Here is a 10,236-nt window from a genome sequence, read left to right as displayed (position 1 = left end):
TAGGTTGCAAGCCCCGCCACTCATTATGATGTCATAATGGATGACTATGGGATGGATGAAGTGTGATGGGTATATGGGCTCTGGACTATAGGATGGAGGATATGTATGATGGGTATATGGGCACGGGACTATGGGATGGAGGATGTGTGATGGGTATATGGGCACTGGACTATGGGATGGAGGATATGTATGACGGGTATATGGGCACTGGACTATGGGATAGAGGTTATATATGATGGGCATATGGGCATGGGACTATGGGATGGTGGATATGTATGATGGGTATATGGGCACGGGACTATGAGATGGAGGACATGTGTGATGGGTATATGGGCATTCGACTATGGGATGGCAAATATGTATGATAGGTATATGGGCATGGGACTATGGGATGGAGGATGTGTGATGGGTATATGGGCACTCGACTATGGGATGGAGGTTATGTATGATGGGTATATGGGCACGGGTCTCTGTGATGGTGGATATGTATGATGGGTATATGGGCACGGGACTATGGGATGGAGGATATATATGATGGGTATATGGGCACGGGACTATGGGAAGGAGGATGTGTGATGGGTTTATGGGCATAGGACTATGGGATGGAGGATGTGTGATGGGTATATGGGCACTCGACTATGGGATGGAGGATATTTATGATGGGTATATGGGCACGGGCCTCTGTGATGGTTGATATGTATGATGGGTATATGGGCACGGGACTATGGGATGGAGGATATGTATGATGGGTATATGGGCATGGGACTATGAGATGATGGATGTGTGATGGGTATATGGGCACTCAACTATGGGATGGAGGATAGGTATGTTGGCTATATGGGCATGAGACTGTGGGATGGAGGATAATTATAATGTGTTATAAATATCCACAGTTAGGTACTATGCCCGGACAGCGCCGGGCTCTTCAGCTAGTTATACTGTATAAGGGGCTGCATTATATACTATGAGGGGGTTAGATTATATTCTGTGGAGTGGCTGCATTATACTCTGGGGTAGCTGCATTATTCTCTAAGGGGTAGCTGCATTATACTATAAGAGGGGGGCTGCATTATATTCTATGGGGGTTACATTATATTGTATGGCGGGGCTGCATTATACTCTATGGGGTGGCTGCATTATGCTCTATGGGGGTGGCTGCATTAAACTATATGTGGGCTGCATTATACTGTATCGAGGACTATGGGGAATACATTATATGAAGAACTATGGGGTGCATCATGCTATGGGAAGTGAATTGTATTATATGGGTGACTATGGTGGTGCATTATACTATATGGAGGACTGAGGAGTGTATTATACTATATGGAGGACTATAGGGCAGATTATACTATATGGAGGACTATGGGGTGTAAACTGTAGATGTGCTGCTGATAACATGATACTGTATGGTGATCTGTTAGGGTGTGTGCACGCGTTGCGGATTAATATGCAGCTTTTTCTGCAGAGAATCCATACCTCTTGGCAGAAACTGCAGGGTAAAACACATGCATTTTTCCTGCGCATTCCTAGCATGTGTGCAGCGGATTTGATGCAGGTTCTAGTGCTGTTTGGCAGTGCGGATGAGAGAGAGATTGATTGATTTGTATGTCTCGGAACGTACACTGCAGCTGCGGTTCCGCAAAAAAGAAGTAACATGCTGCGGAAAATAAACTGCAGCACATCTGCGCGGAATTTTCTGCAGCATACACGGCGGATTTGGTTTTCCATAGGTTTACATGGTATCGTAAACCGCATGGAAACTGCTTCGGATCCGCAGCAAAAACCGCAACGTGTGCACGCACCCTTAGTGATCCATTAGTGATTGTTCTGTCCCCATCATTCTTTCTCAGATGGTGGAAAGAGGCCGGGAAACAAGTGTTGAACGACTTCTTAAATTTTGTCCATCTCACTCATTTAGCGGCCTGAACTCAGCGCATGTAAATACAATCGAAATGCTTCTGTGATGTGCAATATGTTAGCATTTGGGGCCCCATTTTAAACTTTGCCTAGGGCCCCACTTTGCCTAAAACCGGCCCTGTGGACTCATCAATACCTTCATCATCTAGTACCTGCGTACCCAGTCTGGTCACGAGGTCAAGTAATGTCCTGCACTCGGAGGAGCCCAGGGTCCACTGCACCGCAGTAAGGTCTGACAATGGCTCTGAGAATTTCATCCTGGTACCTAATAGCAGTCAGGAGCCGTTGGCTATCACATAGTTCCCGTCCTACCAGGTGATGGTGCAGACTGCATAACATTCACCACGGCGTCTCCAGACTATCACATCTGTCACTTGCTCAGTGTGAACATGCTCTCATCTGTGCAGAGAACGTAGGACCGGCCAATTCTGGTGTTCTCATGTTTGTGCCACTTGAATTACAAGGTGCTGGGCTGTTAGTAAGGAGGATGCGAATAGGTAATTCAGGTGGGAGAAAGGGAGTTAGCGAGCCAGCGGAGGACCGGGCAGAGACACGTATTGGTGATATAAGTGTATGGTTTTTTATTTTTTAACCAGTCTGTTTATTGTGCTTTTCATTCTGCAGAGACTACAAGAAAAAAAAACAAAGTAAAGGACAAATATAGATCGTGTTATTGAATATCAAAACCTTATTAACCAAACAATAGATGTGCAAGAGTAATATTATTGTTATTATTATTATGCATTTATATAGCGCCATTTATTCCATGGCGCTTTACATGTGAAAAGGGGAAATATAGACAAGTATAATAAACATGTGGAAGACAAGGGACACACAAGTACATAAGAAGAGGGGACCCTGCTCGTAAGGGCTCACAGTCTACAGGGATGGGTGAGGATACAGTAGGAGATGGTAGAGCAGGTCATGCGGTGGTTCAGTAGACCGAGGATCATTGCAGGCTGTAGGCTTGTCGGAACAGGTGGGTCTTCAGGTTCTTCTTGAAGGTTTCCGTTGATGGTGAGAGTCTGATGTGTTGCGGCAGAAAGTTCCAGAGTATGGGGGAAGCACGGGAGAAGTCTTGTATGCAGTTGTGGGAAGAAGAGATAACGGGGGAGTAGAGGAGATCTTGAGAGGATCGAAGGTTGCGTGCGGGTAGGTACCTAGAGACCATGTCACAGAGGTATGGAGGTTGTGGATGGCTTTGTATGTCATGGTTAGGGTTTTGAATTGGAGCCTCTGGGCAATAGGAAGCCAGTGAAGGGCCTGGCATAGGGGGGAGGCTGAGGAATAACGGGGAGACAGGTGGATTAGTCGGGCAGCAGAGTGTAAGATGGACTGGAGCGGAGCCAGAGTGCTAGATTGGAGGCCAGAGAGTAGGAGGTTGCAGTAGTCGAGGCGGGAGATGATAAGAGCATGCACTAGTGTTTTTGTGGTTTCGTGGTTGAGGAATGAGCAGATTCAGGAAATATTTTTGAGTTTGAGGCGGCAGGAGGAGGCGAGGGCTTGGATATGTGGTTTGAAAGAGAGCGCAGAGTCGAGGATCACCCCAAGGCACCAAGCGTACGGGACTGGGGAAAGAAAGCAGCCATTGACATTGATGGATAGGTCTGATGGAGGGGTAGAGTGAGAGGGGGAAAGATGATGAATTCTGTTTTGTCCATTTACAGTTTGAGAAAGCGAGCAGAGAAGAAGGCTGAGATAGCAGACAGACATTGTGGGATTTCAGTCAGTAAGGAGGTGAGGTTGTGTCCAGATAGGTAGATCTGCGTGTCATCGGCATAGAGGTGATACTGCAAACCATAGGATTCTATGAGCTGTCCCAAGCCAAAGGTGTAGATGGAGAATAGTAGGGGTCCTAGGACAGAGCCTTGAGGAACACCAACAGACAGGGGGCGAGGTGAGGAGGTGGCGTGTGAGAGGGAGACACTAAATGTTCGGTCTGTTAGGTATTGTCATGGTCACACGCGACTGGACACACCGCCTCCAGCAGGGCGAATTTAAATAATAGAACGTGCAGCTGGATACACCGCCTCCAGCAGGCAAAGTTCAGGATAAAGGGGAATACCAGGGAAACAATTACAATGGTGGCCCTCCAGTAGGGAACGGGGATCTGGAGACCTCATGCACTCCCGTGAGTCAGTATCTCTACACTCCTAACGTTTCCTAGGCCAGTTCCGCACCGGGCGCCGATCAGGATACCTAATAACCCTAGCTCACCCTGCACTTAGCCCTTTCTAGTGCAGTGGACGGTGCGGAAACTAATCCCACCACTGTACTAAAACACACACAAGGAAAACTGACAAAACAGGGAAACACCACTTAGCTTTGCTCTGCTATTTTCCTAGCAACAGAGACCATCACCTGTACATCTTTTCTTCCGGCCGGGTCCAACACCGGGGTGCAGCTTTACAGCAACAACATCCAGCACTCAAGTGCCACCTTGGAGCAACAGAGTCCTGCACCTAAGTGCAGCTGTACAGCGACAGAGTCCAGCAATTGAGTGCAGCCCTCCAGCGACAGAGTCCAGCAACTGAGTGCAGCTTTACACCATAGCTGCCACTCCACCAAGTTTGCCAGCACTCTTCACTGACACCATAGCTGCCACTCCTCACTGACACCATAGCTCTCATCCAGCTCCTTTCTTCCCCAAGGCTTGGTTGCGACTGAGCAAAATCACCAACAGTGAGTGAGCACAACTGCCACACCTTTATTGAGCAATCACACCTGTTTCATAATAACGTGCACTAAACCAAAGTAATCAGTGTGCAATTGTCCCTAACGGTCACCGGGGGAAAACTTGAACTGAAACCACCACAGTGCAATGACCCTAATGGCCACCGGGGCAAAACAAACTCTGAGCACACAGCTCATGGAAAAAAAGGTTAGTTGTGCATTTATCTGTCAGATCCAACCTGGAACATAACAGGTATGATGAGATCCAGGATAAGGCACAGTCTGTGATGCCAAGAGATGAGAGAGTCTGTAGCAGGAGGGAATGGTCTACGGTGTCGAAAGCAGAGGACAGGTCCAGGAGAAGGAGGACAGAGTAGTGTTGCTTGCTCTTCGCGGTTAGTAAGTCGTTAGTGACTTTATTTAGGGCAGTTTCAGTTGAGTGATGCGGTCGGAAGCCAGATTGTAACCGATCAAAGAGGGAGCAGGAGGAGATGAGGGAGGACAGTTCAAGATAAACATGCTGTTCCAGTAGTTTTGAGTCATAAGGGAGAAGAGATATCGGGCGATAGTTAGACACAGAGGATGGATCAAGGGAGGGCTTTTTGAGGATGGGTGTGATTGAGGCATGATTGAAGGATGAGGGAAAGACACCATTTGTAAGTGAAAGGTTGAAGAGGTGTGTTAGAGATGGGATGAAGACTGTGGCCAAGTTAGGGATAAGGTGAGACGGGAGTGGGTCGAGGGCACAAGTGGTGAGGTGTGATCTTGCAGAAGGGTGGAGAGCTGATCTGTCATGGTGGAGAAGCTGGCTTTTGCAGAACAGGGCTGAGCAGCTAAGAGGGGCATTGGGGGCTGCGGGCCAAAGTTTTGTCTGATCTTGTCGATCTTCTGCTTAAAGAAGGAGGCAAAGTCTTCAGCAAAAATGAGATGAGGAGGAGGAGGTGCAGTGGGATGGACTAGAGAATTGAAAGTGTTGAAGGAAAGCGCAGCTGGAGAGGCTGTGTCATAGGGAGTGAGCCAGGTTTCAGTGATGGCAAGGAAGGAGAGTTTGTTGGTGATAAAGAGGTCATGGATAAACGATAGCTTGTTGCAGACAGAGCGTGCATTCCATAGTGCTGCAGGTAGGGGGACCGGGGGAATGAGGGCTGGATGAATGGGTATGAGGTTATCATGGTTGTGAAGACGTATAGAGGATCGTGGCAGGATGTTAGAAATGAGTTTGGGGATGTGTTGAGGAGGGCCAGGATTTGGGGATACATCGCCAGCAATGAGGAGTAGTAGACAGAGCATTAGAAGATGGGAGCAGGATAGGACATGATGTGGCCGTGTGTGTCTGGAGAAAAAGGATTGTATGTGGAGGAACAGTTGTGACGAAGAGGTGAGATGGCTGGGAAGGATGGAGGGAGAAATGACTAGTTCCTTACTGGGTGGACGGATTGCAGGAGTTAGGGAGAAATAGAGTAGTATGGGGGTGATAGTAAAAAGAAGGCGAAACATTGTTGTGGTGTTATAGTCCGTTAACTTACAGTCAATTCCAGTCCAATTCTAGTCTAATTCAGAGTACTTAGAAATAATACTTGGATTTTGAAGTAGATGGAGCCGACTACGTCTGGAGCAGACCCATGGTGCTGAATATATGTGCAGCTAAACACAATCAGCTGTGAGTGAAAGTGGGGTGTGACTGCCCAGGCCAAATGCACAGAGTTATGCAAATGTCATAAAAGGGGGAAGGGATTATACAGACCACTTAGATGTGTTGCACAGATAACAAGAATGGAGTACAATTATGGACACAAGAAGATGGGTAAGCAATGCATACCATATAAAAATACAATGCAGTTCACATGGGGCATTCAGAAGCATGGGAGAGAGGGGTGGAATTCAGCAATGCATACCATATAAAAATACAATGCAGTTCACAACAAGATGACAGGGGGTGCATATCCAAATAATAATGTGAATAATGTAAAAACTATAAAAATTGTGTGTCCAAAGAAGCAGCTGAATACATAAACCCACTGATACACTTGGCACAGTGCAAATATGATAGCAACAATACATGTGCACATGTGAGAGTATACTGGTAATGAACTAAATGGAAAAATAATTGCGGCATCGCTCAATGATGGCCAGTTTACTAGTATAAGAAATGGCCATTGGTAAATGGTTGTGCATGTAGCAATGCTATTATATTGACCCATGTAGGGTGATATAAGCACTTGTTGACGTACGTGTTAGAATGACAAGGTGTTAAAGTGTATAGATACATACGGTTTAAATAGAAAGTGATTCCGGTCAAATGACCGTGTTATGAACTAATTGTGCGCATGCCGCGAATCCCATCACCCTTGCGTCCCACGCCTTGAGATAAACATCACGATCCTAGTCACGCGAGCGGGCCGACGCCAAGCCCTACATGACGTAGACACAGACCGGACGTCAGCCGAGGGATGTGATGAAGGATCAGGGACTCCACATATACATAATAATATAAATAAGAATGTAAAGTGACTATGTGCAATTGCAAAAATAAGATAATGGCTCAATAAATAATAACTCACAGGTCAAAAATACCACATGATCATTAAACAATGTGCAAGGTGCAAAGTAGTGATTCTAATTAATTACATACACCGTATTTTTCGCTTTGTAAGACGTATTTTTTCCCCCAAATTTGGGGGGAAAATAGGGGTGGGTCTTACAATGCCGATATAATTTTCTATGCTGCCGCTGCAGGTGTCCGATGCTTGCCGCCACGCTCTTTCCGCCGGGTGCTGCCGCCGCTGCGCTCTGTCCCCCGGTGCTTGCCGCCGTGCTCTGTCCTGTGCTGTGTGGGGGCTTCTGCCTTTCCATCCATGCTTAGTTGTCTGTGCGGAGATCTCCATCTGCGCTTGCGCGGCAGCCATTTTCCAGGAAGCAATCCACCAAACAGACAACAAAGCATGGCTGGAACGGCAGAGCCCCCCCATGCAGCACGGGACAGAGCGCGGCGGCAAGCACAAGGGAACAGAGCGCAGCGGCAGCACCTGTCAGCACCGGAGGACAGAGCGGGCGGCGGCACCCGGCAGCACCGGAGGACAGAGCGGGCGGCAGCACCGGAGGACAGAGCGGGCGGCAGCACCAGGGGACAGAGCGGGCGGCAGCACCTGGCAGCACCGGAGGATAGAGCGGGCGGCAGCACCCGGCAGGCACAGCGAGCGGTAGCACCAGGTACAAAGAGCGGGGACGTAGCACAGTGGCAGCATCGGACACCAGCAGCGGCTAGCCGCACATCAAAACACCCCTTCATCCTAGAAGCAACGTTCCACTCCTGCCTCTTCCAGCCGCAACCCTGGGACTCCACTTCCCACCACCCCTGGTAAGCAATAAGATACATTGATTATAAGAAGCACCACCATTTTATTAAAAAAAAGTTTTTTCCTATTTTTCTCCCCAACATTTGTGATGTGTCTTATAATCCGGAGCATCTTATAAAGCGAAAAATACGTATTTGTATTTAAGGCATAATTACCGACATAATCAATAAAACAAGAACCAAACAGCTTACATAGATAAACAAACATCAATGATACCACCATTATTAGAAGACAATAAAAATGGAGAGAAAATAAATATAGTCAAATGAACAAAAAATAATATCATGATTACAATGTTGACATATATAAAATTAGAACCATATATGGAACAACCATTAATATTAGGCCATAAGGAGTTATTCACAATGCATCATATGAGGAACAAAAAAGTATCACAATAATTAATATATATATGATTAAAATCATATATAACGAATTCACAGTATAAAGATCTGCATTTACATTCAAACTTGAACTGTTCTAGAAGATATATATCACTAATAATACAGCATCAAATCTTCATATTTCCTCATAAGTTTTGTTGCGATTAGCAACAACCAAAGGTTTCTCAGGTAATAAATTAGATATACCTGGATCCTGTAAAATAATAGGCCAAAACTTAGAGATGATACCAGTCATCTCATGCCGTCTAGAGTGAAAATTTGTGATGAACCGCACATGACCATCTGTTTCTTTATTTTTTGCCTTAGAAATTAACAACGATTGCCGATCAGCTTCTTTGGCTTTAACAAAAGTTTTATGCACAATATCTCTCCGATAACCCCTTTTTGAAAAATCTATTCGTAAGTTCATTGGCCTGTTCTTCGAAAACATCTTGTCGATCACAGATACGTCTAGTTCTTAAAGGGAATCTGTCACCCCTTTTTTGAGATATCATATAATGATATAATTCAATTGTGTGTCACATAAGGATTCTATTAGTACTTTTGCTTCCCTCTGACCTCGCACCTTTCCTGCATAAATACCTTTTTTATATCGGTTCAGATGTATGTAAACTGCCACGGTCCGGTCCACTGGGCAGGGCTTATTCACCTGCTCCCCCTCCCTGTCTTGCTCTATGCATTTCTTCTTGTGTAGAGCAAGACAGGGGGGGGAGCAGTTGAATAAGCCCCGCCCATCGGAATGGACCGTGGCAGTTTACATACATCTGAACCGATATAAAAAAGGTATTTATGCATAAAAGGTGCGGGGTCAGGGGGAAGCAAAAGTACAAAGAGAATCCTTATGTGACACAGAATTGAATGATATCATTATATGATATCTCAAAAAAGGGGTGACAGATTCCCTTTAAGAATTGTCCTGTTGGTATCGCACGGATGATATGCGCTGAATGTGATGAACTGGCATGGAGCAATGCATTAACACTCGTTTCTTTCCGGTAGATGGAAGTGAGAAGAAATCCTGTGTCATCAACCAATATCTTCAGATCCAGAAAATTTATGGAATCCTGTTTAATCGTGCAGGTAAGTTAATATTAATACTGTTTTCATTCAAATATTGAAGGAATCCTTCCAATTGCGCTTTGGAACCCTGCCAGACAAATAAAATGTCATCGATGAATCTCATCCATAATACAACTGAACCTGATGAAATATAATCCCCATTTTCAACATATTCATGCTCCCATGCCCCCATGAATACATTTGCATAGGAGGGTGTGAAAGCCGCACCCATGGCTACGCCTCTCTTCTGAACATAAAATCGATCCTTACAAACAAAATAGTTATGTAAAAGAGCATACTCCAACAATTGCATTAAAAAACCTACTAATGAAACATCATGCCCACGACTGGATAAATACCGCTTCACTGCTAAAAGACCTTGCTCATGTGGAATTGATATGTATAACGATTTCACATCGCATGTTACAATACACATATTGGCATTTATGTATATCCCATACAGTCTCTGCAGTGCCTCCGTGGTATCCTTTATATAAGAAGGAAGTTCTTTTACTATAGGTTTTAAATAAAAATCTAAAAATTTTGAAATGGGTTCCAATAAACTACCATTTCCAGAAATTATAGGCCGTCCTGGTTCTTTCATATCCTTATGGACTTTTTGCAGTAAATATAATGTTGGAACAGATGGTGAATCGACTCTTAGTCCTTCCCAGATAGATTTCAAAATTATCCCTTCCTCCAAAGCTTCTTCTAGAATACGAAATAATTCTTTTTGATATGAAAAAGTTGGATCCTGTGGCAACCGCCCATAACATTGTGGATCTGCCTAAGTGCCTCCTTTTCATGTTGAATACAGTGGGGAAAAA

This window comes from Dendrobates tinctorius, unplaced genomic scaffold, assembly GCF_039654945.1.
Source record: "Dendrobates tinctorius isolate UK_male_01 unplaced genomic scaffold, ASM3965494v1 ptg000010l, whole genome shotgun sequence".
Classification (NCBI taxonomy): Eukaryota; Metazoa; Chordata; class Amphibia; order Anura; family Dendrobatidae; genus Dendrobates; species Dendrobates tinctorius.
The sequence above is the reverse complement of the archived record's forward strand: the minus strand, read 5'-3'. Positions refer to the sequence as shown.